This window comes from Myotis nattereri (assembly GCF_964212035.1).
Source record: "Myotis nattereri genome assembly, chromosome: 7".
NCBI lineage: Eukaryota > Metazoa > Chordata > Mammalia > Chiroptera > Vespertilionidae > Myotis > Myotis nattereri.
The window spans coordinates 56,785,894-56,808,725 of NC_138082.1; the positions used below are offsets into that span (position 1 = coordinate 56,785,894).

Here is a 22,832-nt window from a genome sequence, read left to right on the forward strand (position 1 = left end):
TTAACCTTGGTGTTTGGCATGGAATTTTCATAGGCAGTTCTTAGGAAGATTTTGGACATGAAGGAGAACCCACTTTATTAACCTGCATAAGCACAAATACTTGTGATTAGAAGAGATGCTGTAGGTAAAGAAAAGACAGGTTTTGTGACTATTGTTAAGTCTTGTACTGAGCAGGGCCATGGCAAAGACCAACCATACTGGGATAGCATTTTGGTTGACCGTAGTGCAGTCAATGACTGTCAAAAGATGTCCGTATGAGAAAGGCATTTTGAAAGATGGCAGAAAGACTTTTATCAGCTTGTAGATGAGCTATTAATATTGGACCTGACAACAAAACAAAAACAACTAAACAGAGTAATAAAAGGAATAATTAAGCTGTAAGCCAAATTCATGGTCAACCTCTTGCAATTCTATAGGACCAAGGCACCTGTTTTATTTTATTTATTAGAGGCCCGCTGCACAAATTCATGCACTGGTGGGGTCCCTTAGCCTGGCCTGTGCCCTCTCGCAATCCAGGACCTTTCGGGGGAAGTCAGAGAGCTGGTTTTGGCCTGATCCCCCTAGGCCAGGCCGAGGGAGCCCATATAAGATCTTTGGTTAATCTCTTCCCACCCTCCCTCCTCCTCCCTTCCCTCTGACATTCATCAGTCTGTTCCATGTTTCCATGTCTGTGGTTTCCACTCCTGCACTGAGCGTCTGCCCCCTGGTGGTCAGTGTGCATCATAGCTACCAGCTGGTGCATAAAATTTGTGCATGGGTAGGGTCCCTAGGCCTGGCCGGTGATCAGGGCTGATCTGTGGGGTGACTGGCAAGGCAATCAGGGGGCCCCCACTGGCACTCGCCGAGGCTAGCTTGGTGCCACCTGCTCGCCGGCCCTTCCCCTTGCCACCACTGCCAGTTGCCTCCCTTGGCTGGCCTGGGGCCTGTGGGCTGGGGCCAGCTCCTGCATTGAGCATCTGTCCCCTGGTGGTCAGTGTACATCATAGTGACCGGTTGTTCCACCAGTTGTTCTGCCATTCAGTCAATTTGCTTATTAGACTTTTATTTTATAGGATAGAAGTACATTTAGAAAGTATTTTTTAAGTACAGAGAATGATGTAAAAAATGCATTACTATTCACCTCCTAGCCTTGAAACTGTTAATATTTTCATCCTCCAGATTATTTTACTCTACAGATAAAGCTGAAGTCCTCTTTTTTAGGATGTACTCATTCTCATTGCCCTTCTTACCTCCTCAAAGGCAATCTCAACATGAATTTTATTTCTATCTTTCTAGGACATCTATTATTGCTTTTCACATATTTTAATATGTAGCTTGTGAATTTAAACTTTTTCATGAATACTATCATATTGGATCATTCTGCAGCATGTACTTCATTCAACCTTACATTTTTGAGATATACTTATATTAATAAACAGAGACCTAGTTCACGCCTTTTAACTGTTACACAGTGTTCCATTGTAGAACTAGGCTACCACCTATCCCTTCTCTTAGTGGCTGACATTTAAGTTTCTAAAGTTTTGTTCTTGCAACCATGCTGTAGCAGCCACTGCATACATGTCCACTGGGGCATATGTACACAGCTTTCTCTAGGGTACACTTCAGAGGGGAATTACTATGTTCTTGGATCTGTATGCTTTCCATTTCATAAGGTTTTTTATTTTTATTTTATAAGATATTATAACTTTTCTTCTTGACTTGTGCCAATCTTATAAATGTTAACAGTGTCTCATGTTTTAAATTGGACTCCCCTGATCACTTGCAAGATTGAAAATCTCCTAATATTCATTGGACAGTTTTCTTCATCTGTGACTTGCTTATCCATACTTTTTGTCCGTTTGTCTATTTTTTTCTTTGTTAATCTGTAAAAGTTCTTATAAATTCTGCATTTCTTTTCATTAGTTATATGGGTTCCAGATGTTTTCTTCCATTGGTCACTTGCCTTTAAATTTTCTCTGTGGCATCTGTAGTTTCACAGAAATTTAAAATGATCAAGTAATTGAAGTTACTAAGCTTTCCCTTTTTGAGTTGTGCGTTCCTTTAGGAACTGACCTGGCAGTGAGAGCATCTCTACAGAGAGCTTTTATGTTTGCCTCTGGTCAGGGCCCCATGCCTTTCATTGGCCCGGGACCAGTTGGTATATTAACTTGAGACTTGGGACCTGTACTGGGAGCTGGAGTGGGTGCTGACTCAGCACAGATGCACAACCCCAGCCTGGGTTCTCCAGTTGACCCTTCACTTCACTTGTCACTTTCCTGGGGGATGGTCATAGTGTATCTAGTTCCCATTTTGTGTATGGATGATGGATGATCCATGCATGACTTCTTGCTCTTTGTAAGCTTGGTTCTAGCTCCTGTGTGCACAGGTCCTACAACTAATTCATATTAAAAGTCCTGACACCAAGTTCTCAGACCCATCTCAGGCCCCCGTTTCCCCAAGAGTCCCTAGGCTTTGGCTTCCTCTCACTGCTCTGATTTTGAGTTCCATTTATTTTCAGCACTGGGACATTGGGATGTGTGTGTATGTGTGTGTGTGAGTGTGTGTGTGTGTGTGTGTGTGTGTGTGTGTGTGTGTTTATGCAGTGTTGTGTTATAGTTTGTCCAAAATATGTGTTCAATGTAGGAAAGGAGATTTCCATCTTAATTCAGACATACTCACCAGAGTTCTGGCTACCTTTATATACACTAACCAAAAATCCAGAATCCATTTATTTTAGCTATATTATATGTTGGTGACAAATTTTAGTGCTTCAATTTTAACACTAGCTTGACAGGAAAACTCTCATAGGCAGTTTCACTGTCATGAGACTGGTTGTTGTGTTAGCTGGGGCTGTTTCACCTGCCTGGCTTTCTCTTTTTTTAAGAGATCAGCAACTGAGATAGAGAAACTATGTGTAAAACCCCAGGGTTTATGAACAAGAGATATCTTTGTCCTAATTCTTCTTCCCAGTGTTTGTCTTTTATGGAATACTAATGTCTTTTTGTTGGAGTAATATTGTATTTTTGTTGGAATAACGTTTTGATTTGTATTCATTGTCAAAGTTTACCCTAGTAGGTGCCCATCTCCTTTCAAAATCTACCTTTAAGTTATTAGATCACTCTTTTCTGAGTTTTAAAACTCTAGTTGAACATAATATTCACAGTTTTCCTGGTTTTATTCTAGACTCCAGCAAAGTTTTGATTTATAAGCTGTTAGGAGATAATGGTAATATTTCAGAAGCCTCTCTCCACTTTTGAAATTATTGCCTTGATAAAATCAAAAGATGATGCCTTTCTATAAACTATCCCTAGGAGCTATTGTAAGAAACAAAATTACTGTGCTAGATGAACCTTAAAACACTTGATGTGTGATATTGGTCTCAGCATCACCTTTTCAGTAGACGTGGCTCTTTAGGTGGCTTGGGTAACATAAAGATTGCTCTGTATCACAGCATTTTAGGAGTTTGTTGCTGCATGATGCCCAAGTTTTATGGAATCCAAAGCAAGGGAAGTTTCAGCCTTGCTCCCAAAATGAAGATTTCAACCAAGGCTCACCTAAAAAAGAGACTTGTCCCTTCCTTTGTCAGGCATACCACAAGTCTCCCCCAAGTTTAGCCAACTCTTAATTCAGCATTGAAACCCGCCACATTGTATGACTGAGGGATGGGGAGCATTATCAGGAAAGTCAGAAAAACTCCACAGCCATGTGGCCTTCAGCCTTACCTCAGAGGTGTTTCTGGGGGGCGGGGGGGGGGGGACCTATCATTTTGCGATCTCTTAGTTTTAAGTGACATCGCACCAATAAATACCAAGAGACCCAGGCTCTAGTAGAACCTTGGCACTTGGGTGCTCCCCCTTGTCTTCAGGCAACCTGGCAAATACTCAGAATTATATTCGTCCTGCAGACAGATAACCAGGGAAGAGGAGGAGTCTAAAACAAAAGAGGGCAGGCTATCATAAACAGAATGCAGTGCTGCTTCATAGAAGATTCAAGAAGCTCTGTGCTTGAATCCACAGTACCTTCCAATTCAGATCAAAATTGGAATCTCTGGGTTCTTATGAGAGCAGTTCATTATAAAATCATAAAAATCTCTTCTCCAGTATTTCTTAATCTAATAATATACTGATCTAAAAAGCTTAAAGTGGGGGAAAGAGGTGGGCGAAGGTCAACACAGGAGAATGATAAAAAACTAAATTCCCAGACTTTAAACTCTGCTTCTTTGGGATTATTGATATATAAAGGGGCCAATGAATAACTCCTGTAATAGGCGGGCTTCTAAGATGGGCCCCGAGATTTCCTGCTCCTGTGAGATGCATGCCCTGTATAACCGCCAGGGCGGTAAATGCCATGGGTTAGGTTATATTGTACGACACAGACCACCTTGGCAAAGGGGGAGATTACCTGGGTGGGCTTGACCTCATCATGAGTCCTTTAAAAGCAAAGAGTTTTCTTTGGCTGCTCACAGGAGAGGTAGTCAGAGATTTGAAACACGACAAGAACATAACTCACATTGTGGCTTAAAGATTGAGGAGATCACATGGCAAGAAATGGGAAGAGGGGCTTCTAGGGGCTGAGGGTGACCATGGCTGACAGCCAGAAAGGAAGTGAGAACCTATCACCTACACTGTAATTCTATAACCATAAGGAGCTGAATTCTGCCAAAAGCAAGAATGAGCAGATTTTTCTCTAAAGCATCCAGATGAGAACTCAGTTTTGTCAACACCTTGATTTCAGCCTTGTGACATGAGCAGAGAGCCCAGCCACACCATAGTGAACTTTGACTTACAGGATTCTGAGCTAATAAATGCGTGTTGTTTTAAGCTGCTAAATATGTGGTAATTTGTTACACAGCAATTAAAAAATTAGCACAGGTTTTAGTATCTACAAGTAAAATGCTGCCAAAACAAATTTAGAAACATGTGGAAGTGGCTTTGGAATTGGGGTCTGGGGAGATGCTGGAAGAATCTGAGAAGCATGGTTGAAACAAGACTAGAACGCCTTGAACGGCCTGCTAATACAAACGGTAGAGATGTGGCTGGTGAGGGCTCAGAAAAATTCAGTGACTATATTATTGGAAACTAGGGATAGGGAGATCACAGTAATGTGGTGGGAGAGGAAGTCTAGGGAAATTCTGTCCTGGGGGTAGGTGGAAAACTCTCCTAAGTAGTGAACTCCATGTGTGATGAACAAATTCTAAAGTGTGTGTACCTTCTAGGTGATCTTAATCTATCCAACATAATTTATGTGCCATTAGTATGCTGACTAATACTAATTAATATCTCCTGACTAGACTTCTCTCTTGAACTGCAGACTCACATATCTCACTGCTTCAAATCTGATATGCCCCAAATGTATTCCTGTTTTAACTTCCAAACCTACCCTAGAGTTAAGAGATTGTTGCCGACAGCATGGGATGGAGAAAAGGCTGAGTGTGCTAATATAAATCCCTTTGTTAAAACCTCAAAAAGATGAAAAGATTAGAGTATTCAGTCACATGAAAGATCCTTCCAGGAAATTAAGGATGTTTCTTACAGATCTTCTCATACTAGAAGGCCTTTAGAATGTTTAAGGACAGTCTTTTCTTGGCCACCTCAACAGGAAGCCAAAAGAGAGAAGGGATTATCTCAAAAATACCTGTGGATGTGGCGTTTGTCTAATGGAGTGAATCCCCATAAATCCACAATAGCTCATTCGGTTCTTGAGAAAATTTTATTAGAAACACTGATTTCTGCTAAGATAAAAATTTGTTGTCTAAAACATTGCCAGCTTGGACTGAAAGGAACTGAAAAAGTATGAAGTGAAAGGAGGCTCATGGACCCCCCAATTCTATTGGCAGGAAGCAGACTACATTCCTAATACTTCCAGCCCCAAATGAAACCCAGCCATCCAGGCTTGGGAAAAGTTTCCCTTCCCGCCTCACCACCTTACACATAGAATAGTTTGTCAGCTCCTAATAAGGCATATTGACGGTAAGACTGCGTATACTCCCAAAGGCATCACTAACGATGCAAATAGGATGATCATTCATTCATTAGTCCACTTATTCAATAAGTATGCACCAAGTGCCTTTAATATAACACACAGTGCACCCAGTCCTCCATGCAATTGTAAGGTCACTCTACTCAAACAGAAATTGCCCCTTTTCTGGTATCTTTTTAAAGGGATGTGTTTGCCTGTTCTGCCACAAAGATAATATGCAATTCTTGGTTAGGTCAGTAGATGCTCTTACTATTAATACAGAAGGATTTCTTTTAGCTTCAAACTTTATAAGTAGAACAAAAGGGTTAATAGAGAAAAACTAAAAATATAAAATGGATTGAACTATATGGAGTTTGCAATTAGTTAAATTAAGCATAACCATATTCAGTAAATAAAATATACCTGCACATACCTGCACATATACAAGTGCAAATGCATACTAGTATACCTGTGTATGTACACTTACACCCATAATTATTGTGTGACTCTCCTGCCCCTCTCAGTGGGACTGATGAAGACCTGAGCTTGAGCAGGATAGCATGGAAACTTTGCCCTCAGTCATTCATGCCTGGCCCTCCTCCTCTCTTATTTCTTAGTCTTATATCATTAAACTATATTTTGGCCATCTATACTCACACCGTCCCATGCTGGTCTGATGGCTTCCTAGTGTGAATGCTCATATGCCAATAAAGGTCATTAGTTTTGCCACATTTGATCAAAGTTTAGGACCTAGAGTATAAACTTTTTGCACTGATTCCAATAAGGTTCATCATCTCTCTTTTTACTAATTTTTTTCTTTTTGCTTGGGCCTTTAATTGCTATTGTGTGCATTTGTGCACCATAGGAGCTGCAGGATATGAAACTGTCCTCTGCAATTTCCTTCAAATACTTGTGATGAATTGGCTTTCATTTCCAGTAGTGAATGCCTTGCTGTTGCAGAGGGAGGGTGCATAGATTTTGGGGACTTAGTGGGAGAAAGGACCTTTATAATCAGAACTCTGCTTGGAAAGCATCCCTGGCAGAAAGGTCCCTCAGAAGTGGGACCTTCTGGTTTAGATCATGGTCTGTTTCCTCCAACTCCTTTTCCCTCATACTGCTCCTCTCAACCTTGAGTAAAGTAAAAGGGTGAGAGAGAGAGAGAGAAAGAGGGGGAGAGAGAGAGAGAGGAGAGATATCTAACTGGAACCCATTTAGACTAACAACTCAAGGTATAAATATTGTCTATCCTATATAATAAAGAGGTAATATGCAAATTGTCCATCACACCCTTGTACAAGATGGCTGCCCCCATGTGGTCACAAGATGGCCACCACAAGATGGCCTGTAGGGGAGGCCAGTTGTAGGCAATCGGGCCAGCAGGGGAGGGCAGTTGGGGGCAACCAGGCCAGCAGGGGAGGGCAGTTGGGGGCAACCGGGCTTGCAGGGGAGCAGTTAGGCATCGATCAGGCTGTTAGGGGACCGGTTAGGGGGTGATCAGGTTGGCAGGCAGAAGCGGTTAGGGGCAATAAGGCAGGCAGGAAGGTGAGCAGTTGGGAGCCAGCAGTCCTGGATTGTGAGAGGGATATCTGACTGCTGGTTTCAGGCCTAAGCCGGCAGTCGGACACCCCCCAAGGGGTCCCAGATTGGAGAGGGTGCAGGCTGGGCTGAGGGACACCCCCCGCCCGCAGTGCACAAATTTCGTGCACCAGGCCCCTAGTATAATATATCACTGGGGACCAACTGAACTGTGAACACAAAAACACTGTGGCAGTACTTAGTAATGCAGTCACATACAGATGATCTAAAATTGGCTTACAGCACTTTTTTACATTTTCATATAATGGAGAATATTGAATATAAGAATTCTCATAGACTCCTTGGACCCTGAAAACATGTCTTTGAACCTTTATGAACAGTTTGACCTTTGCTCTAACATCCACCCACCCAAATCTCTCACTGTAAGAATCCTTTTTGCAAAGGAACCACCTGCCATTGGAGTGAACTATCCCCATCTGGCTGAGGACCAATCTGTTGAATTGCTTCCTACCCTCAGTTTTGAGGTTCTCTCAATTACTAACTCCTAGAAATGTGATCTTGCAGTCAAAGTTTAATAGGGTGGTTTTCTTTTAATTATTGGTCTTTTTTGGGTATCTGATTAAATATTCCAAACATGGGAGCTATGAAACCTAATGGGTAAATTAACTATCAGAATTTTATAATGATCCAAATCAGAAGATAATGTATGTTTTATGTAGAAATGATTCCAAAAACAAACTGTGGATTCATACTTTATTTTCTGAATATTTAATATCAGTCATCTGATTAATATTATATGAGTAAAGAAATTAGTGTATTATGTGAGGTTTAATTATCCAAGAGATCATATAATTTTTAAATATTCATAATTTTCTTGTTTTGCTATTAAAATTTGGAAATGAATATGAATATAAGCTTATTAACTGATTCTAACCTTCCCATATGAGACTGAACACAGGGTCAGCTCTCAGTATATAAGTCAGTAAGTGGCAGAAAGGCAGATGGTAGTCCAGTTCTGGTTTCAACTGTCTTTTAAAAGTTTAAGTTCCACCCAGCCAGTGTAGTTCAGTGGTTGAGCATCAAACCCTGAGCCAGGAGGTCACGGTTTGATTCCAGTCAGGGCACATGCCCTGGTTGTAGGCTCGATCCCCAGGAGGAGGCGTGCAGGAGGCAGCCAATTGATGATTTTCTGTCATTTAGCTCCACTCTAACTGAACTGCAAGAAACCAGATCATTATAGTTTGATAGATTTTCTATTTCTCTCTCCTTCTTCCTTCCTCTCTCTGAAATCAATAAAAACATATTTTTTTTAAAAAAGTGAAATTTCAATTGGAACTTTTTTTTATGAAGTAGAAAAACTGGTGACAGGACAGTTTTTTGTTTGATTGTTCTTTCTTTCTTTTTTTTTTTTAAAAATATATTTTATTGATTTTTTACAGAGAGGAAGGGAGAGGATAGAGAGCTAGAAACATCGATGAGAGAAAAACATCGATCAGCCACCTCCTGCACACCTCCTACTGGGGATGTGCCCGCAACCACGGTACATGCCATTGACCAGAATCGAACCTGGGACCTTTCAGTCCGCAGGCCGATGCTCTATCCACTGAGCCAAACTGGTTAGGGCTGTTCTTTCTTTTTAAAATTAAGTTTATTGGTCAATAAGATTGTATATGTTTTGAGTGTACATTTCTATGATACATGATCTGTGTATTACATTGTGTGCCCACCACCCATAGTCAATCTTCTCTTGTCACCATATACTTGGCTTCCTTTACCCTTTACTGTCCCCCTTTACTGTTGTCTATATCTATGAGGTTCAGTTTTATGTCCCTCATATGAGTGAAATCATATGGTTCTTAGCTTTTTCTGACTGACTTATTTCGCTTACCATAATATTCTCAAGGTCCATCCATGTTGTTGCAAATGGCAGCATTTCATCTTTTCTTATGGGTGAATAGCAATCCATAGTATATATGTACCACAACTTCCTTATCCAATCTTCTATCAAAGGATGCTTTGGTTTTCTCCATGTTTTGGCCACTATGAATAAAGCTGCAAAGAACAGAAATAAACTCCACCTTTGGAGAACCAAGATGGCGGCATAGGTTAATGCCGGAGTTTGCTGCTTTGAACAACTACTTCAAAAGTGAAACCAAAAAACGGAAGGGACATCACCCAGAACCACAGGAACGCTGGCTGAGTGGAAGTCCTACAACTAGGAGGAAAGAGAAACGCATACGGACACTCAGAGGAGGCGCAGTGCTGAAGTCAAATTCTGAGGTGCGGAGTGCGCACGCGGAGCGGGCTGGCTGCGGAGGGTGCGGTTGGCGTTTTCAATCGGGAGGGAGTCGCAGACTCTGAGCTCCAGATCCGGGCGAGTCTTTAGGGACCCAGACTCAAATGGGAGAAGCGGGACTGTCTGGCTTCGGTCAGAGCGAGTGCAGCTTTCTCTCCGAGGTTTGCAGCCATTGCTGGGACTCAGAGAGGCAGAGCCCCTGGGGACAGGACTGAGAGCCGCCAAAACTGCTCTCTCCAGCCCACCCTATTGATCCTGTGCGACCCGCTCCGCCCAAGCCCTGCACAGAGGCATTTTGCCGGATAGCCTCAGGCAAAGGCTAGATTAGCACCTCCGGAGAGGACAGAAGTTCTCTCACTGCAGACACAGCTGATTCTCATAGCCACTTGGCCTGGAGGTCAAACCCTCCCTGGTATTAGCTACAACAATCAAGGTTTAACTATAAGACTGCGCACAAAGACCACTAGGGGGTGCACCAAGGAAGCATAACAAAATGTGGAGACAAAGAAACAGGACAAAATTGTCAATGGAAGATCTAGAGTTCAGAACCACACTTTTAAGGTCTCTCAAGAACTGTTTAGAAGCCGCCGATAAACTTAATGAGATCTACAAGAAAACTAATGAGACCCTCGATGTTATGATGGGGAACCAACTAGAAATTAAGCATACACGGACTGAAATAACGAATATTATACAGACTCCCGACAGCAGACCAGAGGAGCGCAAGAATCAAGTCAATGATTTGAAATGCGAGGAAGCAAAAAACACCCAACCGGAAAAGCAAAATGAAAAAAGAATCCAAAAATGCGAGGATAGCGTAAGGAGCCTCTGGGACAGCTTCAAGCGTACCAACATCAGAATTATAGGGGTGCCAGAAGATGAGAGAGACCAAAATATTGAAAACCTATTTGAAGAAATAATGACAGAAAACTTCCCCCACCTGGTGAAAGAAATGGACTTACAGGTCCAAGAAGCGCGGAGAATCCCAAACAAAAGGAATCCAAAGAGGACCACACCAAGACACATCATAATTAAAATGCCAAGAGCAAAAGATAAAGAGAGAATCTTAAAAACAGCAAGAGAAAGAAACTCAGTTACCTACAAGGGAATACCCATCCGACTGTCAGCTGATTTCTCAACAGAAACTTTGCAGGCCAGAAGGGAGTGGCAAGAAATATTCAAAGTGATGAATACCAAGAACCTACAACCAAGATTACTTTATCCAGCAAAGCTATCATTCAGAATTGAAGGTCAGATAAAGAGCTTCCCAGATAAGGAAAAGCTAAAGGAGTTCATCACCACCAAACCAGGATTATATGAAATGCTGAAAGGTATCCTTTAAGAAGAGGAAGAGGAAGAAAAAGGTAAAGATACAAATTATGAACAACAAATATGCATCTATCAACAAGTGAATCTAAGAAGCAAGTGAATAAATAATCTGATGAACAGAATGAAATGGTGATTATAATAGAATCAGGGACATAGAAAGGGAATGGACTGACTATTCTTGGGGGGGAAAGGGGTGTGGGAGATGCGGGAAGAGACTGGACAAAAATCGTGCACCTATGGATGAGGACAGTGGGTGGGGAGTGAGGGCGGAGGGTGGGGCGGGAACTGGGAGGAGGGGATTTATGGGGGGGGAAAAGAGGAACAAATGTAATAATCTGAACAATAAAGATTTAATTACAAAAAAAGAATAAATAAACTCCACCTTTGCTAGAAAAAAAAAAAAGCCGCAAAGAACAAAGGGGTACCTATATCTTTGCAATTAAATGTTTTTGAGTTTTTCAGGTAGAAACCCTGAAAAGGGATCGCTGGGTCATATGGAACTCTGTTTGCAATATTTTGAGGAAGTGCCATACTATTTTCCATAGTGGCTATACCAGTTTACATCCCCACCAGCAGTGAATGAGGGTTCTTTTTCTCCACAATTTCTCCAGCACTTGTTATTACTTATCTTGTTGATAATAGCCATTCTAACAGGTGTGAGATGGTATCTCATTGTAGTTTTGATTTCTATTTCTCTAATAGGTAGTGAGGTTGAACATCTTTTCATATATCTGCCATTTGTATGTCTTCTTGGGAGAGTTTTTTTTTTTCAGTTAAAAAAGTCAGATGGAGGGGGGAAAACCTCTGGATGATCAAGAGCTATATATACAGTATATTTGTTTTCCTGTAAATTATTTCCCAATAGATAGTTTTAGAAGAAAAGTCTTAAAAATTAACTCCAGGTGTCAATTTTGGGTTCTATTTTATGGGTAGAAATTCATTATCTATGGTGATTTAATTTTACAGAGTGCTTTCTATGTGCAAGTCACTGCTCTCTGTTCATTTTATCTTCTTAACTACCCAAAGGGGTTTGTACTAGCATGATCTTCATCTTATAAATGAAGAAACAGAGATACAAAGAATGTACATAATTTTCCCAAAGTAATACTAGTCTATCCATTAAGAGGTGCAGTTAGGATTTGAACTCAGGAGGGCTAACTCTGTAGTTCATGATTTTGAACGCTGTCCATCATTATAATTGCTGTTAAGTTTATGATTAATCAATTTTGAGAAATCTTGGTTTCAAACTATTTGCTTTAGGGTCATTTTTATGGCTGTAGTCCTGTCCTACTTTACCCAGAGCTGTTAGTATACAGGTATTTGATACTTTTAACTCTGTAATAGTCTGCTTACGAGGAGTATTTCTTTTATGTTCTATAGGTGCACACAGTTTCACTGTGTTTGTCTTCTGACTCTTAATATTCTCTCGGGATTTCTCTCCTTGGGTTAATGAACCACTCTAAACTGCAAGAAGACAGATCATTATAGTTTGACCACAGTTGAAGCATAAATTACAACCTTGTGTTATGGATAGATTAAAAAACACTTTCATTGCCTCCTTAGTGATGTTCTTTGGTTAAGTTGTAGACTGAAGAAAATAGTAATGATTTTGATGTGATTTTTTTTTTTACCTATCAATATCTTACTTTACAAGAAAATAATTTTTATAGTCTTGCAATATCACATGTACCAACCTATCAGAATCTGTACCTGGTAACCACCCCCTCCTTTTGCAATGCATGAATTAAGTGTCTGCACTCCTGTCTAAGGCCAGACCCTTCATTCACACACTGCATCCTATTCCCTCTCTCCTAGTCAAGGTTATCCCAACCTTTCTCTCCCCACCATCTCCTCCTTTTCTTCTAGATCTTTCCTACAAATATTTCCTACTAACCTACAAATATATCATTATGACTCATATTTAAAAAAATAATAATCTCCCTAGAGCCCTCACCCCCTCCCTTAGGAAAATTGCACCATTCTATAGCACATAAACACTGTCTCCAACTTCTTTTTGCCCATTCTCTCTTGAGCCATTTTGTCCCTCCCCTCAGCAAAGCTGTGCTTGCCAAGGTCATCATTGGCGTTCATGTTGCTAATTCCAGGGATCACTTCTCAGTCCTTACCTTTCACGAACATTAAGATAAAAGTGGTTACTGCCTCCTCCTTGGAAGACTTGATATTTGGCTTCTAAGAAGCCAATTCTTTTTGTTCTTTTATCTCACTGTTTTCTCTTTTTCAATAAACTTGGATGGATCCTTCTCATCATTCTAGCTTCTAAGTCTGAGCGTGGCCTGGGTGCTCATTCCTCTAAGTATGTATATCTTATAGGTGATCTCAATCAATCCAATGTAACTTATATGCAATGATATGCTGACTAGTATCAATTAACTTCTCTGGTCTGGACTTCTCTCTTGAACTCTAAACTTACTCATCCCACTGCTTCAAATCTATTTTTGTTTTTCCCTCCAAACCTGTTCCTTCCCCAGTATTTCTTTTCTCAAAAAAATGGAAACATATGCTCCCAGTATTCAGGCCAAAAGCCTTGGTATTATCTTTGATTCTTATTCTCACCCGGCCCCGCAAAGCTCATACCCAAGACTTTACTTATTGTCATGAATAGAAGACTCTTCCTTTCAAATTGGAACAATTTTAATAACATCTTATTATTCTAATTAATTTTTCTGCCTCCTCCTTTTCCATTCCCACCCCCCCTCCAGTGTATTTTCCACATAATAGTCACAGTGATGTTTTTAAAAGTCATGGCAGATATGTCACTCCCTGTACTACACTCCATATCTCTTGGATCTCACATCCTACCACATTTTTCCTCACTCATCCTACTCTAGCCATACCAGCTCACTTCCTCCTCCTTGAACACCCTACCACATCCCTCCTCAGCCTTTTGCACTGGCTGTTCCCGCTGCTTGGAATTCTTCTCTCCCAGATCTGCATAACTCACTCTCTTACTTCATCAGGGCCCCACTCAAATGTCATCAGAGAGAATGTTCAACCTCGATTACCAAACTTAAAACAGCATCCTCCTCCCCTGTTACTCTGTTCATTTACCCAACTTTTTTTTTTTAGCATTTATCATCCCCCTGACATTTATCTATCTGTTGACTGCTTTCTCTTCCTCTTCTAGAATATAAGCACCATTAAAAAGAGGGTTATGTCTATTTTCTCTATTGCTTTATCTCCAATGCCTGGCAAGGCCCTCATTAAATATTGGTTGAATGAGTGAATTTAATGAATAAGCAGTAGACTATTCTTTGCTGTTGGGCTATAGAGGAAAATATTCCAGAATAGGAGGCTCTAACAAGGTGGGCAACCTTGGACAAGTTATGTAGGTTCCATGAGATTTTACCTCCTCAATTATAAAATGAGGTATTTGGATTGAATGACTGCTAAAATCACCACAGCTCTAAGAAGTCATGATTGAATGACTGAGATTTGATTACTTTTCACTCTCCCTGACATTTCAGGCAGTGAAATACAGCATCCTCAGTGTATATACTCCCTTCTTAATGAATAGTGAAAAGGAAGAAATTAAGCAAGATTACAGACAAATTCATTTTAGTAATATCAACATATGACATGATCATTATGTAATATTTCAATGCCCTGCTGAAAATAGACCTTACTCCTAAAGAAGACATCAGAATTATTTTGTAATCTACCTGACATTTCAATTAAAAGGGAGATAACTAATGTGTTTATTCCATTTCTTGGCTCATCATGTTCTCAGAACCCAAGACTACATCACAGCAGAAAATAGCTATTACCATTTGAGTAGGCAGCTCTGGTATGAAAAAAGGCTCACATAAGTGATCAAATTAAATACCACCTACAAAACATTCATGTTATTTACTCATTCATGTAGACATCACCTACCTCCAAATAATTTATAATAAAATGCATTAGTACTATCATGCTGGACTTCCTCTCCTTAGGTTGTATCTATTCTCCATTCTGCTCTGTAACCAGGGAGTTGTCCTACATGGGTTTCACCCCTTGGCTCCTGGTTGGGCTCAGTCAAAGTGAAACATTGGAAATGAAGATAAGGGAGGACAGTGAGGTTGGAAGCGTTATTTCCCCAACTCCTTGCCCTGCAGAGTTGTGCTGACTAACTGTGTCCTCTACCAAAGGTCTCAGCTCCTGTCAGGTGGCTCTCCCCACATCAGCCTTTCTGACTCTGCTCTATGGCTCTGAAGCAGCCAGGCTACTGAATAGCCCCTTGTGATTGCCCTGCATTCCAACCCTCCCTTGTCAATTATCCTCTTATTACATTCTTCTGGACTTATCCTAATTTTGAGTGTTCTATCGGTTTCCTATTAGGAATCATTAAAATAGAAAATCAGTAAGAGAATGGGAGACAAAAAATTAAGAGAATGGGAATATAGTTATGTCCTCAAACCAAGACTAAAAAGGAGTGCTGTCATTGAACATAGTTAAAGTAAAAAGGAAGCATTTAGCTTTTGTTTGTGAATAATATATATTTTGTGTATCTAGTTAAGAATTATGACCTCCTCCTGAATAAGCATTTGAAATAATGACCTGGAAGCAAGGTACAGAAGTCTATTTGTTCACAGATTCAATATTATACAGATTGCTTGAAATCAGACACCAAATCATCTTCCTAATAATGCTTTAGTACTAACTTTCTATCTAAAAACAAGAAATTCTTATTTCATGCTGAATTGTGATAATTCTTGGGCTGAAGGAGTAGAAAATATGTAATTTAATGGTTGTGTAATATTAATCCAAATTTTTAAAAATTAAACTCTGATGTACTCCAGTATCATAAACATCATGTTTTTAATGAGAAGCAAATTGTTTGGAAGATTATAAAAAAGTAAGATAAAAGTGATCTTAAAACCCTGAGAAAATAGCATAGCATTATTTTGACTCACAAATTTCTATAGGGAATAGTTTCTTTGGTTTATTTACGCATTTACTGGCTTTTGGTAAAATGAAAAAAATGTGGAACTATGAAAGAGTAACATTCAATACAAATCAGAGATAATAGGAGGAGATGTGGAACAATGAGGGCCTGTATTGGTTGTAAGAAAAACAAGCTTTCTCTAGACCCTCAGCTGGAAGTGAAGAGAGAAGCTTTAAATTCAGTTCTTATCACTTGCACTAACTTTCTTATCCCCCTATCAAGAATCGCTCAAGAATTCTAAAAAGCAATGTGTTTAAAATCTGTCTCAACAAATGTCCCAAAGGACTAGTTAAATACACTTAGCCTTAACTTTAGTTTGAGGCTTACAACTCCAATAATTCTTGACACACACTTTCTGTTCCTATTAATTGACGAAAAGTGAAAGGAACTGTCCTTAGGGAAGTGCTTAGTTCAGAATTTATCATCCTGCAAATAAAATTGCTGGCTAGTTCCCATCCACAAGTTTGTTATTCTCGGACCAGAGTCCAGAAGAAGCTACCACTCAGCTAACGATGATCAATTAAGCCTTATTATGTGTCAGACACAATACAAGGTACCAGGGATAAAAAGATGAACAATGCAGATCAATATGGAAAGTGCTATGCTAAGGATACATAAATAGTGCCTTAGAAGGTAAACCTAGCTGTGTCTGGAGGAGAGGGAGAGGGAGGAAGGCTGAGGAAGCAATACTAAAATTGAATACTAGCTGGACAGGAGGGTTTTAGCAGGCAACAAGACAGGGAGAGCTTGCCAGGCATATAGTAAATGCCCAGATATATCAGTAACAATGCAGTGGCAGAGCCTCATGAAAAATAACTAAGGAATACAAGATAGGACAAAGAATGGAAAGTAATAAACCTTAATCAAAGGTCATTGGTGTGCCCAGGATACTGCTAACATTTTTACTGCAGTGTTCAGAGGAAGATGCAAGGAGATAGCCTTTGTTCTGGTCTTACAGGTAGAGTAAAATTAGCAAGTGAAGGAAAGAAATAAAATTATTCTAGCTGAGAAAAATATGCAAAAGGCAGATAAGCATGCAAGTACATGGCCGCCATCTCTCTTCTATTTCCATTCTCACCCTAGAGACTATTCAGTCCTGTAGCATCAGATACCATTTTAAGTGGATGTCTCCTTTATTTAGATCTCCAGGTCTGAATCCTCCCTTGAGCCACCTATCTATACTTTCAGATGTTTGTATGGAATCTCCACCTAAAGGTCTTACAGTTATATCAACTGTTTAATGTTCAATACTGAACTCCTGATTGTCTTTCTTTCAAACCTGTTGTTCTTCCTCTCTTCCATCTCAGTATTGGTACCATCATCCAACCAGTTGCTTAGCAAAAACCTAGGCATCATTCTTTGTTGTTGTTGTTGTTGTTGTTGTTGTTGTTAATCCTCATCTGAAGATATTTTTCCATTGATTTTGGGGGAGAGTAGAAGAGAGAGGGAAAGACAGAGAGAAACATTGATGTGAGAGAAACACATCAATTGGTTGCCTCCTGCACAATCCACGACCAGGGCCCAGGCTGGGGAGGAGCCTGCAACCAAGGTACAGGCCCTTGACTGGAATCCAACCGGGGACCCTTTGGTCCACAGGCCAATGCTCTATCCACTGAGACAAACCAGCTTGGGCTAGGCATCATTCTTGATTCCTTTTCCTTCAGCCTTCATATCTAATCCCTCAATGAGCATTTGACTCCACTCAAAAGCACATCTCAGATTTGAACACTTCATTTCCCATACTTGATCATAGCCAAGAGGCCAAGAAGTGATCTCACTTCATTTCCTGAGTGCAAGTGATCATTTTTGCCTTATTCTATCTGGTCTCCTGTTTCTCCTTCACTCCTCTACCATCCATTCATCATTCAATAGCCAGAGCTATCTTTTACAAATATCAGCCAGGTCAGGTCACTCCTTGCTTTAAAGACTTTAGCTTTTCCTTTTTTCTAGAACTAAATCCTTGCCTAATATCTAGTCCCTATCTAGCTTGCCAATCACACCTCTAGTCTTAACTCACACCACCTGCTCCAGCTGCACTAGCTTTTGCCCAGTTCTGGACATGTGCAAGGTCCTTCCCACTTAGGGCAATTGCACCTAAAATTCCCTCTTCCTGCAGTGCGAAGATCTCCCTTCATCTCATCCCATGGTTGTCTCACTCATCATTCAAGTTTTGATCCAAATGTCATTTTAAAAATATGCCCTTTAATAGTTCTACCCACATTTTTCTAAATCATCACCATACTTATTTTCTTCTTAGTGTAATATTCTGTTCATTCATTTATCTCTATTTCTAGAAAGTCCCAGCTCAATGAGGCCTTATTTCTCTTTAATCACCACATCCCACGGACATGGCACAGTATCTGGCCCACAGCATGTGCCATATAAACATTTGTTGAACAAATGAATGCCAAAATCAGTAATGTGTTAAGACTACAGATAAGGGTTGAAAGAATCAAGTACATGAATACATTATGTAAAATAAGGATTGAAAAGGATCATTTAGTTTGATCCTTTGGAAGTTACTGGTGAGAGTAGTGAATTCAGAGAATAGTGAATTTGGAATGTAGGAATGCCATGGGTAAGTAGTAAAATAGGAGATGTCAAATAATCCTATCTAATAAAAGAGAAACATGGTAATTGGCGTACGACAGCCACCCTTCCCATTCGCTAATCAGGGCGATATGCAAATTAACTGCCAGCCAAGATGGCGGCCGGCAGCCAGACAGCTTGAAACTAACATGAGGCTTGCTTGCTTCCGTGAAGAAGGAAACCAACGTTCCCCGCCTGCCTTGCCAGCCTCTGAGCCTGCAGTTTGAAACATTGTAATAAATATAGAAGCTAAACAAAACCCCAGAAACCTGCTTTCAGCCAGCCGGGATCTCAGAGCTGGAGTTATACATTGTTTCGATTATAGAACCCAGCAGAGGCCTCAGAGCTAGAGCCAGAGCTAAAGCTGGCCCAGAATTAAAAAAGAAAAAAGAAAGAAAGGAGCAGATGGGAGCTTCAGTCACCCGCGAGCCTGAAAACAGCCCTCAGCCCCTCACCCTGACTGGCTAGGCACCCCAGTGGGGACCCCCACCCTGAAGGGTGTGTGACCAGCTGCAAACAGCCATCATCTCCTCACCCAGACTGGCCAGGTACCCCAGTGGGGACCCCCACCCTGATCCAGGACACCCTTCAGGGCAAACCAGCCAGCCCCACCCATGCACCAGGCCTCTATCCTATATAGTAAAAGGGTAATATGCCTCCCAGCACCGGGATCAGCGTGACAGGAGGCAGCACCCAAACCCCCTGATCGCCCTGCGGCTCTGTGTGTGACAGGGGGCGGGGTCACAACCTCCCTATCTGCCCTGCTCTGTTCGTGACAGGGGAAGGTGCCCCAACCTCCTGATCAGCCCTGCTCTGTGCCTGATAGGGTGAGCTCCCCAACCCCCTGATCGCCCTGCGGCTCTGTTTGTGACAGGGTGCGGCGCCCCCCCCCCCCCCACACACACACACACAGGCCCTGCTCTGTGTGTGACAGGGTAGAGCCATAACCTCCCCATCGGCCCTGCCCTGAGTGTGAGAGTGGTGGCGCCCCAACCCCCTGATCGGCCCTGCTCTGTAGATGATAGAGGGCAGCGCCCAACCCTCCCTCCCCCCATGGGCCCTGCTCTGTGTGTGATGGGGTAGAGCCATAACCTCCCCATCTACCCTGCCCTGAGTGTGACAGTGGCGGCGCCCCAACCCCCTGATCGGCCCTGCTCTGTGGGTGATAGAGGGCGGCGCCCCAACTCCCCTATCGGCCCTACTCTGTGAGTGACAGGGGGGAGCTCCTCAACCCCCTGATTGGCCCTGCTCTGTGCGTAACAGGGGGGAGCTCCTCAACCCCCCTGATGGGCCCTGCTCTGTGCGTGACAGGGGGTGGCGCCGCAACCTCCCCATCGACCCTGCCTTGAGTGTGACATGGGGCAGTGCCCCAACCCCCCAATCGGCCCTACCCTGAGCGTGACTGAGGGTGGCATTGCAACCTCCCAATCCGCCCTGCTCTGTGCATGACAGGGAGCGGCACCCCAACTCCCCAATCGGCCCTGCTCTGAGCCCAACCAGGGGCTGCACCTAGGGATTGGGCCTGCCCTCTGCCACCTTGGAGCAGGCCTAAGCCAGCAGGGCGTTATCTCCCGAGGGGTCCCAGACTGTGAGAGGGCACAGGCCAGGCTGAGGCACCCCCCTTTCCCCCCGAGTGCACAAATTCTTGTGCACCAGTTCTCTAGTCTCTATATATAAAAGGCTAATATGCAATGTGTCCCCTTGGGAGTTCGACCAGGAGACTGGGAGTTCAATCACTTGCTATGACGTGTGCTGACCACCAGGAGGCGGGGCAGAACATGGCGGTTGACCAGTGGCTGCGTCGGGGTGCTAAGGGAGCGAGGGAAGGAGGAGATGGGGAGGCGGGAAGGCAGGGAACCTGATCAGCCCTGATCACCAGCCAGGCATAGGGACCCTGCCTGTGCACGAATGTCATGCATCAGGTCTCTAGTAAATATTATAAGATGCCTGACTGAAAAGGGAACAATGAAGGGTGTGTGGTTACAGTCCTGGGAGCCTAAAGAAAGTTAGTTTAGATTTTTGCTAATGGGTGAGGGTTATGTATATTTCCATGTGAGGAAAAGGAAACAGCAAAGACTAAAAGGCTGCAGGTACCGGGGGAGAGAGTTCGATGACAGAGTCAGGTTATGGAAAAGTGGGATTGGGGAAAAGGATCTGGAGCCCAGGTGAGGGGTAAATCTTGGACAGAAGGAAGGACACCTCTTCCTTTGAGGGGCAAGACATCAAGGAAGATATCTTTTAGATATCTTGCCCCTCAAAGGGAGATAAATGAACTTTATCTCCCTTACTTCTGATAAAGTGAAGAAGTAGAGGCTTAACATAGTGAACAGGTTTGGGAATACCACCATGAGAAACTGAGAGGCATTAATCAGGAATTCATAAAAGGAATGCTGATTGTCAATGAAGATTGTCAGCTGAAACCATGACTATAGCACCAGTTTCTACGATTGTGTAATTCATTCATCAATCAAATGTTTATTAGGTATATACTACCTCTCTATACTTTAGTTGCCGTTGGAAGTGCCAAGGTAAATAAATCACAGTTTCTGCCATCTCGTGGGGGAGAGAAACAAGTATACTAATTAGAAAAGCCTTGTGATGAGGGCTATACTAGAGGATGGAAGGCTATCATGAAAGATTTCAGAACTGGAACTGTTCTTGATGGTAATAGAATCCTGGAGGAGGAGGAGGAGGAGGAGGAGGAGGAGGAGGAGGAGGAGGAGGAGGAGGAGGAGGAGGAGGGAGGGAGGGAGGGGAGGAGGAGGAGGAGGAGGAAGTCATGGGACTGTGAGATTTGCAGGTGGGAAGGGCATTCAGACAGATACTGAAGTTGCCTAGGAGCTGGAAGGAGTTGCTTTGGACATCAAAGGAGTAAGGTGTTGTACTGGATAGGAGGGAGTGGTGAAGGAGGAAAGTGACCGAACCATTTCCCAGCCTCTTGGCACATGGGGCATCAGAAGACGAGCATCCTTCCTTCACTTAAGAGAATTTCAGTCAAAACCATGGAGTAGTGTTTGGAAGGTTAAAGAAGTAGAGGATTTGGTGTACGGTGACACAGAGGTTTCAGAGGGCCTGGTAGAAAGAACTGGGAAGGAGTAAATCAAGAGAGAGAGAGAGAGAGAGAGAGAGAGAGAGAGAGAGAGAGAGAGAGAGTTTGATTCTTGGTACAGCAATAGATGAGGATACCAGAGAGTAAAGAATGAAAATTCGTCCTGAGATGTCAAAAAGTCTCAGGTGTGACATACTTCTAGGGCCTGCACAGGACATTGCACAAAATGGTGTCAGCGATCTCAGGATATTAGAAACCCAGGGTGGGTCCACTTGTTGACAAAGGATCACTGACTTGTCTCCAAGGCCAGTGCAGGGAGTAAGCAAACACTGGAACCCAGAGAAAAATGCTCTTCAATCCAATATCTGTTCTATTTCAAATTTTAATTTTTTTATTATTCTTTTTTAAATTTAATTTAATTTAATTTTTATTGCTTAAAGTATTACAAAGGGTATTACATATGTGTCCTTTTTTCCCCCCTCCCTTGATAGTCCCCTAGCCTCCCCTACCCCCCAGTGTCTTATGTCCATTGGTTATGCTTATATGCATGCATACAAGTCCTTCGGTTGATCTCTTACCCCTCTCCCTCCTGCCCCCCAACCTTCCCCGGCCTTCCCGCTGCAGTTTGACAATCTGTTTGAGGCTGCTCTGCCTCTGTATCTATTATTGTTCAAAAGTTTATAATGGTCTCTATTATCCATGTCAAATTTTAATTTTGAAATAGCTTTATTTTCTCTGATTATGAAAGAAATACATACTCATTGCAAACAAGTAACACAAAAAAGTATAAAGAATAAAATAGAGATCACTTATAAATCCCAGAGGGAGACAATATAATCACCGTGAACAGAGCCCTGTCTGGCACTGAGGGAATGCCCTGGCCTTTGTCAGTTAGGGCTCTGGAGTGCACCTGTCAGTCAGTTTTCTCCCTCTCCCTCGCCTGTCCTCTCTCACTCCCATCTGTGGTGCTGCTCCCTTTCTGGCTTCATCCCTGATCTCCCCAAATTCAGATCTCAATCATTTTTGTAGTGGAATCGCTTTACCTGGAGCTCATCCACTTATTCCTTAAGTGTTGAACGGATGTGGCTGCTGAGGTTGCAGGCTCTGCTGGGCAGTCACAGTGGCCATGGTGCTCCTTTTGGTCCTCCCCG

At 42.2% G+C, this 22,832-nt stretch overlaps 1 protein-coding gene across 1 annotated transcript in view; it reads left to right on the forward strand.

Annotated features, from left to right (window-relative positions):
* Window positions 1–22,832, forward strand: part of CCDC148 (coiled-coil domain containing 148) — a 223,726-nt gene that overhangs the window by 143,676 nt on the left and 57,218 nt on the right. The gene's annotated exons all lie outside the window — the stretch shown is intronic.